Source organism: Benincasa hispida, chromosome 12 (assembly GCF_027475165.1).
Source record: "Benincasa hispida cultivar pf3 chromosome 12, pf3_genome.v1.1, whole genome shotgun sequence".
Taxonomy (NCBI): domain Eukaryota; kingdom Viridiplantae; phylum Streptophyta; class Magnoliopsida; order Cucurbitales; family Cucurbitaceae; genus Benincasa; species Benincasa hispida.
Window position 1 is genome coordinate 43,604,456 of NC_143489.1, and position 19,573 is coordinate 43,624,028.

Sequence of the window (19,573 nt, forward strand, 5' to 3'; positions counted from 1 at the left end):
TTTATTTTGTAACAATAAATGATTTTTTTATAACATTGTTATTATTTATTATTATTGAAAAGGTATTGAAGGAACCCTATAGCCTGACAACTACAAAGGTTAACAAGACAAAGAATACATATAAACTCACTCAAGAGATTTTGAAAACACAACTCAAGACAATAGATCTCGACTTACATGAATCTTCTCAATGGAAGCTCTAAACCATTTAGAACAATAGAGAGGAATACATCGAACCCAAAGAACTTGACAAATCACTTAGGATGACTGCAAGATGGCGCCATGGACTTGAGGGTTACGCTCCCTCCAAATATAATATATGATATAGCACACTAGACTACTCTCCAAACCTTTCATCGCGAGATCATATGGAAGCATCCACTTTATAAAAGTACATTCACTTTAATAATAGTCATACTAAAATGGCAGATAAATGACCTCGAGAGATTCAACCCCATCATTGTACAACTACACTAAGGATATCTGAACACCAAGGGCTAATATAATCACACATTGTTGTAATCTATCATATAGAACAAGTCAATTTATGAAAGAGCATCGTAGGATATTACTTCCAAATCAAAATAAACTAGACCAAAACACCATAGAATGCTTAAGATGTAAGGATTCCTAAGCATTGACAACTGAAAAGACTCTAAGACGATAATAAAGGAATAAAAAAAAAAAAAGTCAAATCACACTATCCTCTTTATGAACTTTTTTTCCCTTAAAAACAATTCAACTATTTAAGATATGCCAAAGAAACAAGTATAATACCACATGAGACTACATCATAACGTACTAAAAAAAATTTAAAACCAGATAAATTTTAGGAAAGATGCCAATTAATATTCCTAAGCTTTGATTTGTAGGCTGAATAAATTAAAACCATAAATCATAAGAGATGCTAAAAGCCTAAAACAACATCCATAAGGGATGCCGAAAAAAATGTACAATCGAAATCAATTTAGATCCATTATATTTTTTTTTCAAATTAGTTAATGTATACTTCTTACACAAGTATAAAACTTTATTAGATGTTAAAGTCAGGAATTAACACTGTAATAATATTAAAGAATCATATTGAATAAAAGGGTGTTTGGGTACCCATTTGAAATGGATTGAGTGGAATATAATAGTTCACTCAATATTTGGAGTGTGTGTTAAAGATAATGGAGAGTTAAGGGCTATTTGAACTCCCATTTTGCTATTTAAAATAACAACTCTCAATGCCTCCAATATTACCAATGACTCCACCTATTAGTAACTAATTCCAACGACTACTTCAAGCAATCAACTCTAATAAACACCACCTTTGACGTCCAATTTCGGCCACAACCACACCTTCGACAACTACTTTCGAAGGTCGCCTTTGCAACCAACTCTGAGAATCGCTTGGACAACCAACTCTTAGTGTTTAATAGTATTTTCTTTTATAATATAATTTAACATTTTAATAAAACACTTTGAGTATATAACAAACCAAATTAATTTGTATATAAGAATAACTCTTGAGAAAATGTAACCAAACATACATTAGTTTTTTTTTTTATTATTATTTTTTATTTTAAACCTTTTTTTTTTTGTATAAAAAGTATTTAAATGAAAATAATTTTTTGAAAAATATTTTTTCCTAACCAACCCAAATATGTCCTAATATATAATTTGTTTCATGGGTCTCATTAAAGTTTAAAGGAAGAAAAAACTGTATATATGGAAAAAAAAGTCTTCATAAAATCGAAATATAGAATAGGAATATAAATCCCCCAACAAATTTTTTACAATGATTTATACATTTTAATTCAATTCATATAATATAGTAACTCATTTAAATATTGCAAACTCTTCCTCAAAAGACATGTTTATGATCAACCCTTGTTCTTGAATTGTTTTTGAATGATAACCAATCATCATTATTTTTTTGTAATCATGTATCTAAATTAATATTTTTTGTGTGTTATCGTAGTGATGATCTATACTTGACAGCTATCGTTCCTAAATATACGTTTTTGTACATTATTATGGAGCTAGTTAGAAAATTTGTTGTTTTTGTGCATCTCCAAATATGGAGTTTTCTTACATAATCAATTATATGAGTTTTAAATCTAATCTCGCGTATGTTGTGCATGTTCAATAGTAATGGTACATTCCCCAAATGGCCAGAGACAGAGAATAATGTAACTTAAAATCCAACACATTTTAAAAAATTAGGGGAACATATCTTTTTATTTCTATTTATAAAATATGATATTCAAGGTACTAAAACTTTTTCTTAAACTGATTTTCAATTATTACGAACCATAATTATTTTGCTAGAATAATGTATATGAGTTTATGATATTTTTTTTGTGTGTCATCGTGGTGGTCTTTTGATTGACTAAATGTGTATGAGTGATAAAAATAAAGATGGATAAGGTCTAAGTGCAAGCATATAATTTATGAAATAATAATTCTTGAAGTATTCTAAGAATCGAATCCCACGATACTAGAATCAATTTTAATTTTATCACGACTGTGAACCAACGCAATCAAAGGTAACCAAATTTTGATTATATAATGAATAAGCATGGGTTTTACTTAAAAACAGTAAATAAGAATAGATGAATAAGGAGCAACAATGCATCATTTGGCTGGACAGTGAAATCTGACGATATAGTCGTATTGAACAAATTTCTACATATGGTCAGAACTACCCGCCAAAGTTCACAAAATCAGTAAATAAATATCAACTATTGAGATAAATAGGACCCTCGTAAGATAAATTGTAAGATCATTTTATCAATTTAAGACTAATGGGAAAAAACACGTGCAACAGTCCATTTTTCCTAAATATGAAAATATAAGTCTAAAATATGCATTTCATGACATGTATTATGGTCTATATATTGGAATAGTCACTCTTATATGTGTGTTTTTTGTGCAACATTATGGAGTTAAAGAATTAGTTTTCTTTTCTTTTTTTTTTTTTGGTATCTCCAAAATACAGAGTTTTTTTTAAGTAGTGGTGTGAATTGTAACCTAGTCTCACATATTATTTGCATGTTCATCAATATTTGTGCATTCCAAAATCACCAAATGGACAGATAGTAACGACAACACATTTAAAGAAAAATTGGTGGAACAAATGCTTTTATTTGTATGTATAAAATATGATACTTAAGTTACTATTACTTCTATAATAATAAAAAAAAAAAATAGAAGAAAAATCTAAATCTGGACTAAAATAATCTACACCCAAAATACAAACTATTATAACTCATACTAAAATACTATGCATCTCAAACATGGACTAATACAACCTAAACTACTTAAGACTAAACCCCAAATACATACTAATATAACCCCACCTAAAATAGCCGACACTCTCATCACAAGACTATTATAATATCAACTAAAAGGCTAGAGATTCAAATGATTTAAATTTTGGAGGTATAAATTAATTTCTCTCATAAACTATAGGATGGGAATTATAAATTAGTTACAAGTTTGGTCCTTGAACTTCCGTGTTTGTTTTAATAGCCCTCTAGCTTTAACAATGTGTCAAATGAGACTATAAAATTCAATTTTGTGTCTAATAAATTCCTTGCATATTCAACCATTTTAAAAATTAACAAATGTTTCTTACGTTAGAATTTGTGTCTAATAGAATGGATAATCAAAATTTAAATTTTGTGTCCAATAAATTAGTGAAATTTGTTTTTTTAAATGTCGATTAGTAACCTATTAGACACTAAAGTGAAAGTTCAAGGACATTCTAAATATAAAATCGAAAAAAATTTGGAGACTTATTAAAGACTTTTTAAGAGTTAGAGGCTTACTAAATACAAATTTAAAAGTTTAGGAATTAATCTTAAACTTTTTAAAATTAAGAAACTTATTTGACACAAATATGAAAGTTCATAAAGCAAATATTAAATTGCAGATTTGGTCTCTATGATTTAGAAAAAGTTAGAATTTAAACTATATGGTTTATAGTTAAAATTTAATTCATATAGTTTGATAAAACCTTCAATAAATAGTCTTTACTGAAGAATTATTTGGAGGATTTTATTAACCATATGAACTATTTATTAGGTTTTATCAAATAAGAATGACTAAATTTTTACTTTTAAAATCATAAGAACTATGGCTATGTTTATGGAAGGTATATCATAATTTTTTAAAGTAATTTGGAAATTAAGACCCATTTTTTTTTACGTTTGTTAGTATCTATCGGCGTTCCGCATTCTTACTGACAGGTGGGACCCAAATGAAAATCCATAATGAAGTAATGTAATCTAATAAAGAGTGTGGGGTGATAAATTTAATTGTGTTTGAATATTGAGTGGGACCTATACTATTTTTGCTGATAATTTTGTTCGAGTTTCTAAAATTTTTCCTCACACGTCATCAGTTATTGTTACACTGCTTGGGTTAATCAGTAACAGTGCTAGTCTAAATGATTGTTACCGTTGATTCAAGTTTTAGGGTTTTTGGTCTACCGTTAAATGGAATAAAAAACCATATCGATAAATTTTTATTTTATTTTTCCTCACATGTCATCAATTATTGTTGCACTGCTTGGGTTAATCGGTAGCAGTGAGTGGTCTAATGACTATTACTGTTGATATAATTTTTAGGGTTGGTCTATTGTTCAATGCAATCGAAAGACGTATCGATAAATTTTTATTTTATCATTGCCAATTCATCTTCATATTTTGTATACATTTGTTCACTACCATTACGTGAAATGTTCATTTATTAAGGAATCTAGCAAGATTGATCAAGCCCAAACAAAATATTTTATAAACAAAATAGGTAGGTTTACCTTTTTCCTTTCAATACCAATAGGAAATCTGCTTTCCCAAATGTCACTGTGCTCCCCATAATATTGAATGACATACAATCTTCCCTATCGTCTACAATCCCCCTCTCAGTAAGACCTCATGAATGAGACCACTACTGAATATAACATTTAAACCAATAAAGCGACCAAATATCGTTCTTTTAAACATATCCAATTGTGCAGGACTCAACTTCCTCTTGATAACAATGTTGGCATGCTTGATATAGGATAAACTAGTGTACTGATCAGCAAATCACTCAGACTTAAGAGTTTTGTATTGGATTTGTGCCATGTCAACTCTGCAACAATTTTTACGTAAGAAACGTATGGATATTCATCTGTTACCGTTTAGGTTACCATTTGAGTTAATGTTACCTATTTACCATTTTCGTTTGGGTTCAATGTCACGTTCAGATTCCCGAGATGAATAATCATAAGTGTATCGCTACCGAAAACAGAAACGGAAACACAAACAGTCAAGTGCAAAGATACAAGAGTCCATCGATACACCAAGCGATAACTTTAGAACAATTCAGTAGAACAAACATAACATGCAATGCCATTATTTTAATGTAAGTACGGTGTCAATAGTAAAGTATATTTTTTTTTTGACAAACTTCGAGTACAAGTTCAAGAAAATTGAAAAAAAAATGCCACGATTTTTTTGGCCTTAAATATACAGGTATGAAGATAAAAATCGAATATGTACAAATTGTGAAATGAACGATTAATGGAGCATAATAACCAAAAATAGTATACTTACTGATGATCGAACGACCAGATGCCAAACCCTAAAATATTAGTTGAACGTTAGAGCAAGAGAAAGAAGAAGAAGACAATCGACGTTCCAATTATATTTTGTTTGCGAAAATGGAGTTCTATCAGTTACCTAAAAATTTGATTTTCAAAATGTTTACAATTTTCTAAATAAATAATCTCAATAAAGATTAGATTACCTTTGTAAAATGCATAGATAAACGCGATCAATTGGAATCAAATAATAATTACAATTGAGATTCATTTCCATTGATCTATAAATGCAATTCAATTTTAATTACACCAAAATTCATCATCATTATTATTATTTTGATAAATGTGACCTAAATTATAGAGATAAATTTATAATTTAACCAGAATTATAATTTTAACATCCATGACTTCTAGAATATAAAATTAGAAAAGAAAAAAAAAGAACAAAAAGTATATTACGAATACACTACTTACACGTGGCTTGATGAGTTGGATGAAAAAGATTGGAAAGAAAAAAGGCGAGGAAGGAAGGGGAAGATTAAAAAAAAAAAAAAAATGTGGTCACATGTGGGATGATAGGGAGCACGTGATTGGAAGGGGGTGTGTGACGTCACTTTCGGTGGACACGGAAAGTAGGAAAAACAGGAAGAAGATAGATAGGGCATTCCTCTGCGCAGATAATCACGGACATTCTTTTCTTTTTTTTTTTTTTTACCACTTCTTCTCAATCTTCTTCACACACACAACCCCACCTTTTCCCACGTGGCAACCCTTTATTCATTCATTCATTACCTTTACTATACACGTCATTAAATGACTTATATTATCTTTCAAATTTTATCCAAAATAACTTGTCTTAGTTACTTTAATACATAATTGCAAGGTGAGAAATTGAACCTTCAATCTCTTAGATCGAAATGCATGTCAATACTATTGAGATAAACTCATTTTGATAGTTTTATCTTAGTTGGTTATAACCTAAGTGGTGAAACGAGTTTTTAACTTATAGGATAAATTTCTCGAGTCAATTAAGTCCGAGTGTTGGTTGGCCTTCAGTTTATTGTTACCTTGGTCAACTTCTCATTCAAGCCTTTTCTTCTTGAGCCTCCTTCTGCCTTTAACAATATTTTGTTGGGTCCAATTTTACACCTAGCATATACTACCATGGATTTGAATATTATTGTAATTGAGTTGGGTAGATTTAGAATATTCCAAATCATTTATTCACTATTTTTCTTTTCTACTTCTTTTTTTTTGTAAATTCCTAGACCTATCAATGCAAATTAAAATTAAAACTTGATAAGACTAGTTTAAAAAATGAAATAATAGCTCAAAAAATTTAATAAAATGGGAACGGAAATTTAAAAAATAATAACATAAAAGGATAAAATTCACGTGATTAGACATTGATATTTGAGTTTGGTATTTATTTAGATTTTAAAGTTTCAAAAATGACACTTTAGTCTTTAAAGTTTAGAAAATAGATCTAAATGATCCCTAAATTCCTTCGATCATTAACTAAGTTGACAATGTAATTTAAAACTAATCTAGTGGCAAAAACATAATATTTTTATATTATCTCTACTAAATTTTGACATTTACTATATATATTTTTTCTGAGCTCCTCTCACCGTTATTCCCTCCATCTTCTTGCTTCTCCAACAACTCTTACCATCGTCGCATTCATGTCATTCTACCATCTTCTCCTCTGTACTCATTAATATTTTGGTTTTTTTTTTTTTTTTTTTTTTTTTTAACCCTTTTGGGAGGATGATTGAGATGTGAAATAGGAAGAATAGAGGGATCTAACATTAAATACATAAAATAATTAAGAATTAAGAGAGAGGGAGTGTAGGGTTTAAAAAGGAGAGTTGATGGAAGTCTCATATCAACAAGGAATCATTACAGAATTGCAACCCCAATGATTAGAGGGGGAACATCCAAATCCAATCCAATTCTTCTTTGACTCTCAGACCCTTTTTTTTTTCCTAACAAAATCCAAACAAATTCAAATCAAAAGATGGAAGACAAAAAGAAATTATGTATATTTACCATCCATTATTCCCCACAATGCCCCCCTCCCCCAATCACCTTAACAAATCCACTTTCAAATCATAAAAAGTAAAATCCTATCCCAAAACTTTACTCAACTTTTCAGTCAATTTTTCAACTTTTTCACTCTTCACTCTTCACTCACACATAAACTGTTCTTTTACCCCACTTTTTCACTGCATAATTTTACCTTATCCTTGCATTTTCCCTAATCTACTTTTTAAATATTGTGAATAGAAGAAAAAGGGAAATTTGGTGTATGATTAATTAGAAATCAACCTTTCAAATTGAAACACGTCTTTGGATTTTGTTGTTAATAATAAAAATTAAAAAAAAGAAGAGGGAAAAAAAGGAGAATTTAATCATCATTGTTCTATCTTGACTTTGAAAATTCCTCCAACAATCATTAGTTGCAATGTATTGTCAATTGTCACCATTTTTATAAATTCTAAGAGGGAAAAAACATTTTACAATCTTATCTTTACAAATTAGCTATAAATATATAAAAATCCAAAGAGATATTTAATAATTACTAAATAAACAACCCCAAAATGTTAGATGGAGCTACATTTTTTTTTCCCTTCAATGTCAAAATTATTAAAATTTACTGTTCTTGATGAAGCTAACTTTAACTTGAAACTGATAATTTCAATAAATTAGAACAAAATAGTAGAACCCATCAAGGATTTTGACAAAATATTATAAGAATAACAATGAGTCTATGACTTTGATTTTAAATTGTACTGGTAAGAGATACTATAAATTTGGATGTATTAATTATACTTAATTTATTTTCATTAGTTTGAGAATGTAAAAATGGTCAAGAATATTCTTGTAATTGAGATAAAAAAAAAAAAAAGAGTCGTAGTAATTATTCACATGTAAAATAAAACAATCAAATTTATTTTATTTATTTATTTGTGTTATCGAGGTAGTTTGTTTGAACTTTGAAATAAGTCATCTTTTCGGCGCGTGATGTGTAATAAGCATTTATGTTATTTGTTGGACATTCATTTTTGCCGTAGCTATCTTTATCGAAATGTGCGTGATGAAGATTGATGCCCAGGATCTTTGACTAATCAACAACCAACTTCTCTTTCCCTTTTCATCTACTTATAATTAAAAAAATAAAAAATAAATAAAATAAAATTACCATCGTATCTCCTTCTCGACACGTCATCAAATGATTTATTAATTTATTATTTATTTATTTCGTAGACTCCACGTAATTCTTAAATGCAATTATTGTAACAAATAATGGATGAAAGTAATATGAAAAGTTTTCTATACTACAATAAATTTTCTAACTATTTTTTTTTTCATATTCAATTCAAGCCATTTAGGTTATTTTAAAAACCATCTATATGTCATTGAAATTTTTTTTTCCCTAAAAAAATAGGAATTGTGAAGATAGATGGTGTTTTTATTAATATGAGTAATTTTCCATGTGGTTTGAGTTGATTTTAAATAAAAAAATAGTAATAAATCATTTAAAAAATTATCTAAATTCATTAACTTGAATTTTTATGATTTTAATTAGTAATAAGTTGATTTTTTTCATTGTTAATTTTCTTTGCAATGTGAATAATTCTTTCATGCTTTCTTTTCAACCATTTCTCATTCATTCCTTTGCCCCACTTACACTTTTTGCTTTTTTCACTTAGATTCTCATCCCAATTGGTTTCTCTTTAACTCATTTTCCATTGTAAAGACCTTCTTTTGACTCCATAATTACTTTCGCTTCTCTTTTTTTCAACACCTCCTTTTATTCTCCCTCTCTTAGACCAAAATAACTAGTTAGCTATTTTAATTTGGATAAATATCAATTTTGATTGGTAATTATGGCTTTAAATATTTGATTTTGAATGTACAAGGACCGAAGAACAAAAGTTTAAATTACCAAGATTGGGAAATATAGATGCTTTAAAAGTAAAGAATCAAAATACAATCAGGTTGAAAGTATAACAATCATTTTAACCTAGAAAGAACTAACTCAAATTCTCATGAAATACAACATAAACATGGAATTGAAACAAACATTTACGAAAATTTAAGGATAGGGAGTACTAAAGTTGAACAACTTTGGATAGAGTCACGAACCATGATAAAAATGATATTACATTGCAACAAAACCTTATTCTGATTCTGACTACAACATTACATACAGAGAGACACCCCCAAGACGACAAGACAATGAGATGTAATGGATTCTTGTGCTAGGGGAGCGACATTATAAATTATAAGGATACCATATATACCTACCAAATCATAGAGGCTGAGGTAAGCCGAAGACAGACAAAAGGCTGCAACAACAGCAACTCAGAATTGGAAATTTTACTTTGGGGGGGCATTCCATTATCATAACCTCAACACAAACCCAGTTTCACAGTTGCTGCCTTCCCCATTTTGCAGCTTTTGTTTACCTCAACTCCACACATTATGAGTCCACACTGTCCTTCCATGGCCCCCAGCCTCCCAAAACCGTACAAACCTGCCTTTTTTAGACATGGGTCATCCCTAGGTTTTTACTAGAAGGTAGTACGTTGAAACCAACCAAATGAAACCGATCATCTAAACTGAATCGAACTGAACTGAAAATATAAAGAAACCGAATTGATCTATCCGATTCCATATAATAATGAAATCACGATCTCCCTCGGCCACCCCTCAATCGCACAAAACACATCAAGCTCTCCTCTCATCTCCTATATGTAATGCAAGTAATTTCGTCAACCGCCACACAACCCTTTCTCATTATTCTCTTCCAACAGACAAAACCAAAAAACTCGATTCGGTTTAGTTTAAACTGAGCCCAAGTGGTTCAGTTTGATTGCATATATTTTTCAAAATTTTTGGTTCAATTCAGTTTGACTCTCAAACTGAGTTTTTACACTACCAAAAACCTTAACCAATTAGCCTGCCATGTAGCTTTAATAATATATAGTTAGCACACCACGAACATGGTGGCATATTGATGAAGTTAACAACATGAAACTATTAGGCACAAACTTATAATGGGGCCCTTTTTGTTTATCCAATCCAGCCACTGTTCTGCATGTGGCAAGCCAACCCATTATCTCTCTTCAGATAGTGAACCTAAACAAAAAGCCTCAATACCCGTATAAGGAAATAGACAGAAGACATACCAGTGTTTGGGTCTGACATGGCGCCTCAACACAAGAATCTTTTGCCTTTCTGTTTCTTTTCACTCAATTTCACAGTTGTAAAGTTCAAATAAGTTGCATCCGTTTCTCCATCACAACGTATCTTTACAACACAACACCTTCTGTCATAACGGGGTTTCAGTTTTAAGCTCAACAGCTGACTATAAAGTGGCAGAGAGTTTCTTAAGTTTCTAACAAAAAAGAACTGCTGACCGACTGATTATGCCAATTGTGGGGACGGTTTAATCAATTGTTCATTGTCCCACTAGAAATTCCTTCACGTTCATTTGGATGATACAAAAATATAGCACGTTTTGGACCATGTACCATCCTTAGTAAGTTTAAAGATAAATAATATTTACAACTTCAGTTGATATCTCATTGTTTAATCATAAAAAGTAAAATATCTCTCTTTCTTCCCTCCACTTTCGAAACAGAGAGAATTTTAACTTAAAATAAAAGAAAGCTAATGTCCCCTTCTTATTGCACATGATTCCATTCCATACAGCTCATAGCCAGCCACTCGTTGCAAAGTGAAAAAGCAGTATTCTTACAGCAGTTTGCTCGTGATTAGTCCTTTGAAAAAATCCAAACTGTAGAACAACAGGAAGTTGACATGATCACAGATTTAAGATCACATCACTACTATGTATTAGCCTTCTAAAATCATATATCCAGTCATTGCATTTGGAGATGAATTCATGCTTGGGATTGTGAGCTGATGCATGCAATGTAGAAACAGGGTATGCCACTGCTGCCAGCTTAGTTCAAAAGGATTTTCAAATCAGAATTTAAAATTTCATCCAAGTACAGCAGAAACTACAATATTGATTGACTGGCCAACAGAGCAATCACTTCCTTTACAATCATTGTAATTAAGATTCTAAGGCACTTTGAAAACATTAACTTTATTGACCACCGTTTCTTAGTCATGTATGAATTTGTAATGAACTTCACAGTAATTATTGTAGAAAATAATCATTTAGGTTAGGCTTTGTTTGATAATGATTTTACTTTAACTTTTCTATTTTTGAAATTTGTGTTTGTTACCTTACAATTTCCTTACCATGTTTTGGAAACATTTGAATTCTCAACAAGATTTCAAAAACAAAAACAAATTTTTAAAAACTACAACCACGTTTGGTAACCATTTTATTTTTTGTTTTTATTTTTTAAAATTAAGCCCATGGACACAACTTCTACCTCCAAATTTCTTCCTTTATTATCTACTTCTCACCAATAGTTTAAGCCAAATTTTGAGAAATAAAAAAAGTAGTTTTCAAAAAATTGTTTTTATTTTTGGAGTTTGGCTAAGAATTCAACCATTGTACTTAAGAAAAATGCAAATCATGGTAAGAAATGTGAATGAAATAAGCTAAATTTTCAAAAACAAAAATCACAAACCAAATGGTTACCAAACGAGACCTACATTTTTTATTTTTCATAACTTGGCTTGGAGGTTGAAAACGGTAGAAAGTAGATAACACGAAAAAGAAACTTATAAGCTGACGTCATATTCATAAACTTAATTTAAAAAACCAAATGGTTATCAAGTTTTTCTATTTGTTGTTGAGCTTCCATAGAGATCAAATTCACTTCTTCCTACATACAATGAACTCTCTGTCTTTCAGGATTATTTTCAAGATGTAACTAATATGCTATAGACACAGATGTTATACTCTTGCAGTCGATGTATCAAATTGTATATGTATCAAACTTTTTCCAAAAAATAAAGGAAAAATAATAATAGCACAACATAATCCATTCACCAAATAAAGAATAGGAATCCATTCAAATACTTAACCTATTTCCATCGGGATGAAGCTCGCACATTTAGTTGTCTCCAATAGCTAGCAAATATCCTGACGATGTCAACCCCCTGTATAGGAACAAGTAAATTTCTGAACCAATAAGCAATCAATTCCAGTTTTAAAGCTGCGAAAATCATAGAATACAGTGCATTTAGCATTCTCCAGTACTAAGTTGAAGAAGAAATCGAAGTTGAATATTTAATAAGGACAATTATTTTTCTCGTAAGTTTTAGCCAAGACCACCCTTCAGGGATAGGATCATCACAAAGGAACTACAAAATAGCATTCCAAGACCACAATTGGAGTGGGTTGTTTTGTTTATTGGGCTTGTTTGTTGTTTCTGTTTGCCCTTGTATATCCTTCCATCAATCTCAATGAAAGTTTGGTTTATTAAAATAATAATGATAATAATAATAATAAAATGTAACAACTACAAAACAACAAATCCAACTGCAGAAGACAAGGTAAAGGTCTTTTATTCGCAGAACCGAAAAGATATAAATAACTACAGAGAAGAAGCAAAAAGAGTAGTGGAATTAAGTCTGCAGCATTTGCATAAATACTGGAGCAACGACAGAATCAGATATCAATAAGATATCACGTACCTGAATAGTGACTACATTTTCCACGACTTGACCTTTTTTTTTTTCCCATACAATAACTCTTTGTCCACTTCATAGACAGACGTAAACACCATCATATCCATAGCAAAGAAATCGTAAAACCTACTTGAAATATCTTGCACAATAGTCCGAGCTCATTGACATTGAGGACTAAAAAATCGAACAACATAGTCCATTTCCTGAATGTTATTGGTTCCAAAACAAGAAATGTATAAATGCAAACTAAGCATAATCGTAGGAACTTGGAATTGAACACGTGTTGAAAGATTAATCCACATCATGCTACCTATGCAGTTATGAAGCATAGACACAGATACGACTACATGATACAGATATGATCGAATACGACGATTCATCAATTTCTAAAAAACTAAGATATAGATACATCTAAGGATGCGTCATTTTTTTATATATATTTTTAATATATATATTTCTAAAAAACGAGGATACTGATACGTTGAAGATATATTTTTTTCTTTAAAAAAAATATACGATATAGATAAATTTAGCATACTAGTTAATAACAATAGCACAAAATAGAATACAAACACTGAAATACAATACAAAAAAACCAATATCTAAGATATTGAAGTACGATAATTAATAAAATGCAATAGAAAAGTGACTCATATTGCAAAGGAGAAGAAGAAGAAGAAGAAGATTAGAGGGAGAAGTATGAAGATAAATGAATAACTTCTTCATTGAATTGTTGAAGATATCCAAATGGTTTATATTTTGGTGGACTTTGTGGGCTCTCAAATGTGAAGATGGAGATTAGATGATTCTAGTCAAGGGTTTGGTCCGTTATTTTTTTCCCCTTTTAGTTTTGGACTCAAGTAGTGAGTTTTTTAAATAGGTTGCCTAGTTTTAGATTGGGAAAGATTAGATGAGTTGCTTGTCTTTTTTCTTTAAATAAAAGTATGTATAGAAATAGATACGTCAAATCGCGTGTTAGATACGTATCTGGGAAGTATCGGTATCCGATACGTGTCTGATACTAATTCTTTGCCTCACATGAAGTATCTGTGCTTCATAGCTATGCAACCATGTCTGATAGTAGAGTTCCTCGAGAGCTCACACCCTAATTATTCAAAAATGATGGTAACAAAATGGCATTATTCACGGATTTAATGCGAATGGGATCACCAGGGAAATTTTGGAACTGAACTTACTGAAGTAGAAGAAACATAAGATAAACATGATGTGAACTAGGCATTACAGCATGTTAGGAACGAAATAATAAATGAAATAAGAGAGAACAAGATTGTTAAATCTGTAAGCAATTATATCAATACTTTAACACTCCATATATATATACATAATTTTTAAGTAAAAGACTAACTTTCATTGAGAAAAAATGAAAAAATATAGCGGGCATGCAAAAAAACAAAGCCCACAAAAGGGAGCAATCCAATAGAAGGAGACTCCAATAAGAAAGAATAAGACCTAGCAAATAATTACAAAAATAATAGTGTATCACAGCTCCCCAAGGGGGTGGGGGAAATTGACTAATTTGAAGGTAGGTCTGCTATAAAGCCTACCGGCCAGAAAGTCTTCAAGAACGGGAAAGCTGACCAAAAGACTATTCTATAACCGACTCAGGGGGAATTTCGCACTTGGTTTTCGGCCTCAAAATTCGGTTGAAGCCGCTGAATCTCTTTCAGAGATGGAGCTGAATTCTAATCCCTGATCGGGGAAATATCGTGCATTCACCAAGGTATGTACCTCATCTACACAGGGGAAATGCTTATTCTTGATAAAGAGCTTAGTAAGCAATTAAGTGTCAATTAGTTCGTTATTCCTTTGGTTTGAAAAAAACAATACTTCAGGTGTAAACTAACGGTTCTTAACTCACCATTAATCCATTAGAAATTCAAATTAGTCAATTTCCCCCCACCTCCAGGGGGAGCTGTGATACATGCTCTCTTCGGCCCCCCTCCTTGCTGCTATTAGTGAATTATCCACTATCCTAGGTACTTCTGATAAATAAAATAATAAAATGGTACAGAGGTGCAAATTGTGATAAGAGAAGAGGAGGAGGACATTCCCTTGCATCTCCAATGACCTAGCACGCTAGTAATGTAATACCTCAAGTCCAAGATTTGAATCAAGATTTGGTAGTTAATGGCCCTACCATTCCCCTATATCCCTTATGGCTTGGGTGCACTAGTCATGTAATGCCTTAGGTCCAGAATTTGGAACTCGGATTTGGTAGCTAATGGCCCCGACATTCCCCTCTATCCCCAGTGGCCTGGGCGCAGTATTATACTATGGAAACACATTCACAAAGCATGTGGGTAATCATCAACGATGGATACATCTAATTGTTTGAAAACTACTTTCCACATAAAATTTTTCGTTCTCAATTATTAAAAAGATCTCACTCTCTTATATTTTCTCAACTCATTCTAGAATCATGCTCTTTCATAATGGATAGCATTTTAGAAACCTCAAACGTTCATAAGAAACACATTTTCTTGAAACAATTCAAATCGACGTTCTCTAACTCAAGACCATAATTCCAAAACAAATGATCTAACTCAAATCACCATAATTTACACTTCGACTTACATAACTCCAAAACTAATGTTCAATGAATTATTCTTGATTCGAAGGTCATGTCATTTCTAAAAGTTATAAGTACTTGATTTCATATCAAATAATTTGGAACTTTTGCAAATGGCTAAAATTGAGGAACTTCTAGAAATTTATCTTTCATAATCTCCCATAATATAAGTAAGCAATTAGCTAAAGTGCACATAAACACAAACCCCTTGAAATTCAATTACGTAAACCCAAAAATTCATAAACATAAGTATCTTTCAATAGTAAACAATTACGAAATGTGTGCAAATTTCTTGAAATCTCAAATAGCCAAATCAATGATAAGAGCATAAATCATAATTTGTTCCAAGAACTAAAGAAATCATAAATTACTAAACTAGTAAAAGTATGTGCAAATAACCACTCATTATGTAGTAGACAAAAAAACTTTAATCATAAACTATTCCGATATTCAATTGACCTGAAATGGTAATTTAGCCAAGGTTATAAGAACTTTTGAATCCCCAATTTGTAGTATATCCTTCACTTATTTAACACCAATCCTTAATTTTCACCTATTTATCATTGATTAACCATGGTTTCCTATGGCTTCAAGCTTGAACCCATCATACCTTATCTCCATTTTCTTTCTAATAGCTTTTTCTTTATACATTAGTGTACTTCTTATACTGAAATAGTCATTCCTTCATAAAACTACAAATTTCCCTCTATGTGAAACTTGTTATTTCTTCTCCTCCATTATATAATTCATATACTTTTCATTTCACATAACTTCTTTCACTCTTTAAAGTAATTGTACTTCTAAAAGAAATCAAGTCTTTCACATAAACTATTTTAATTGAAGAAATATTTTACTTTTCCACCATTATTCTTCTTCTTCCTTTCTTCTATCCACAAAATTTTTGCCCATTTCCATCTTTCCCCTCTTCTCTTCTTCCAAGTTTTCTTTATAAAATTATAGCAACAAGAAGATCATAAGTTTTGAGCAAAATAAATAAATCCCAAACCAAACACGTTTCCAAGACTTGTATGCTTTTCATATTCTCCAAACTTTGAAGAGATAAAGAGCTTACCAAGGTCGAAGTTTTTGCCTATCAACTTTCTCCATCCTTTTCCGGCTTTATCTCTCCTCTCTGGCGAGTTTCCGAAGTTATCCTTCTTCTCCAGCGAGTTCCAACCTTCCCCATTCAAGCTCTCTCTCTCTCTCTCCATCCCTCTCGTTCTTTCCTTTTCTTCTTCTCCTCTTCTCTCTCTCTGAGTATTCATCTTACTTTTTTTTTTTTTTTTTTTTCCCTATTTTAATAATAATTTTTTTAATTGTAAAATTAAAAAACATAAAAAAAATTAATCGAAACAGGGACGAAGGGGTTCCGAGCGAGGACTTGGTTATAGTCTCTGGTTTGACCTCGGGCCCAACCCGTTTTTGCCAACTCTATTCACCATGACTTACCCTCAACCATTCTTTTTCTTTTTCTCCCAAAAAATGGCCAATTTTTTTTCTTCCCTTTTCAGATGTATTTCTTTTCCAACATAGGCAAACTCTCATTTCCAATTTTTTTCTTGTTTCACCTAATTTCTTCTTCTATCATGGTGGTTAAAGACCATTTTTAATCCTTAAACTTTTACAAAGTAACACTTTAATTCTTTAATTTTGATATGTAACGATTTAGTTAATATATTTTCAAATTTATAACAATTTAGTTTTTAAAAAATTTTACTATGTAACAATGTAGTCTCTGTAATATCAAATTTATAACGATTTAATCCTTACCGTAGAAATTAGTATGAATATTTAATGAAATTTTTTATATAAATAAACCAATAAATTAATTATAGACTCATTATTTTTATTAAATACAAAGTTTATATCATAAAATTATAAAAATTAACATCAATTTTGATTAATTTTTTTATGTTAGAAACTAAATTATTACAAATTTGATAAGATAAGGACTAAATTATTAGATTTTAAAGTACATGAACTAAATTTTTATAAAATTGAAAGTTCACATATTAAATTATTACTTCCATGAAAGTTGAGAGATAAAAGTGTTTTTTAACCGAGAATTAATTTTCAAATTTCAACTTTTTTCAAACAAAATTTCACAAAATTAAGTAAGTAATATAGCACACACAAATATGCAAATGCTACAAGGCGAATGTGGGTCTTACAAGAAAAAAGAAAGGATCTCACCCTCCACCTATGTTTCTCTTTTGCAGAGCCCCAATTATGAAGTTCTTGGTGTCTATAGAAAAAAGTGGTATTACAATCTCCCTCTTTAGGGGATCTCACCTTGACATTTTGCCTCCAGCTACTATGTTATTTCCTTACCAGATCAGCGAATTCCGCCTAATCTCTTCCTGGGAACCAATGGCCTTCATTTTGCCCAAATTTTCCTTCTTCTTCACTCTAATATCCCCCCAAAACTTCCTTGTTCCTGCTTTTCGACACTCTCCCCTTATGCGATAACCTTCTCTATTACCTTGCACTTCCACATGGATGCTTTGATATATTATCAAACCTAAAAGGCCGACGACCCCAAAGATGATGTTCTAAATTAAGGATAATAGACCCCAAAGATGATGTATGCCTTTAATATGCAAAATGGTTCTGTATTTGGAATTAATAGAAGAAATTATTCTTCTCGGAATCTTAAAACTTAGAATTCTTTCTCAACTCTCACAATCTCTCATCATTCAAGAATCACATAGAAAAGGTTTCTTCGTAAATCTCTTCCCTTGTCTTCCAAATTTTGGTTCCAATATATCCTTGTTGAGAATAGTGAGGAAGATATAGTGGTAATGTCTTGTTTGAGATCGAAGAAGCCGAGGAATTGGAGAAGATTGAAGAATTGTCTTCAAAGGTAATCTTCTTTTCCCTAGAAAATGTTTGCAATAAAGCATGCTTGATTAAAATATGTTTAAACTTCTCTGTATTTTTCTATGTATTCAAAACACATATTAAAAACATACGCGTTCACACGCTTCCAAACGGGATTCAATCTCTTCAAAAGTGATCTCTTGAACAAAACTGTTGTCTAACACTGTTACAATCATCCAACCACCCTTTGGACATCAGAAATTTGTCAATCTAAGTCCTAGCTCTACTATTAACCCCTATGTACTTGCCATTCATCAAAGAAGGATGAAAAAAAGGCTACTGTCCTCAATAGAGCCGTTGAACTCTCTCATAGATCTCGTAACACTACCGTCATACGCTCTTCTCCCTTAGTAGCCGACCACATAAAAGTCTCCAGCCACACACCACTGGAACTACAAAGACCAAACAAATCTCCCAACTCATTCCAAAAAGCCTTTCTTCTTCTAGACCTATGAGGACTTTACATTTTTATAACTCATCTCATCTCATTATGAACCAGTCCAAACGAGATTGATATTAAGAAATTGCTTTTAACACTCCGCTCATTTGTAGGCTTGAAAATTTGTAGAAAACTTAATATATAGAAATCAATATTAATTGGAGAGAAAATGACATTACTGATATTTAAATATAGGACTTTCTGCTTATATATCATCTAAATTGAATGGAATGATATATTTGTATTCCAATGATTCAATAATAAAATACATGGTCTTTTTATATAGAAGAATGATTCAATACATAAAAGAAAAGAATGAATAAAACAAAATCATTCATGATTACACCTATTTAATTATTTACACCCTCAATGAACAATACCTTAGCACGCTTTCTCTCAACCCTTGCAAGGGGAATTTTACATATATGGTATAACTATCATATTTAAAGACTGACAAATGTGT

General features: G+C 30.9%; 1 long non-coding RNA gene across 3 annotated transcripts; it reads right to left on the reverse strand.

Moving 5' to 3' along the window:
• Positions 1–11,096: 11,096 nt before the first annotated feature.
• On the reverse strand, positions 11,097–17,079 carry LOC120067151 (uncharacterized). 3 transcript variants are annotated; one of them, XR_016525598.1, is made up of 4 exons: positions 16,864–17,079; positions 13,208–14,306; positions 12,596–12,670; positions 11,097–11,542 (listed from the first exon to the last, which is right to left on the reverse strand). It is a non-coding gene; the product is annotated as an uncharacterized LOC120067151 (long non-coding RNA). The 3 variants fall into 3 exon arrangements; XR_016525599.1 differs by having other exon boundaries at positions 11,097–11,545; XR_016525600.1 differs by having other exon boundaries at positions 11,097–11,552.
• Positions 17,080–19,573: the final 2,494 nt, after the last annotated feature.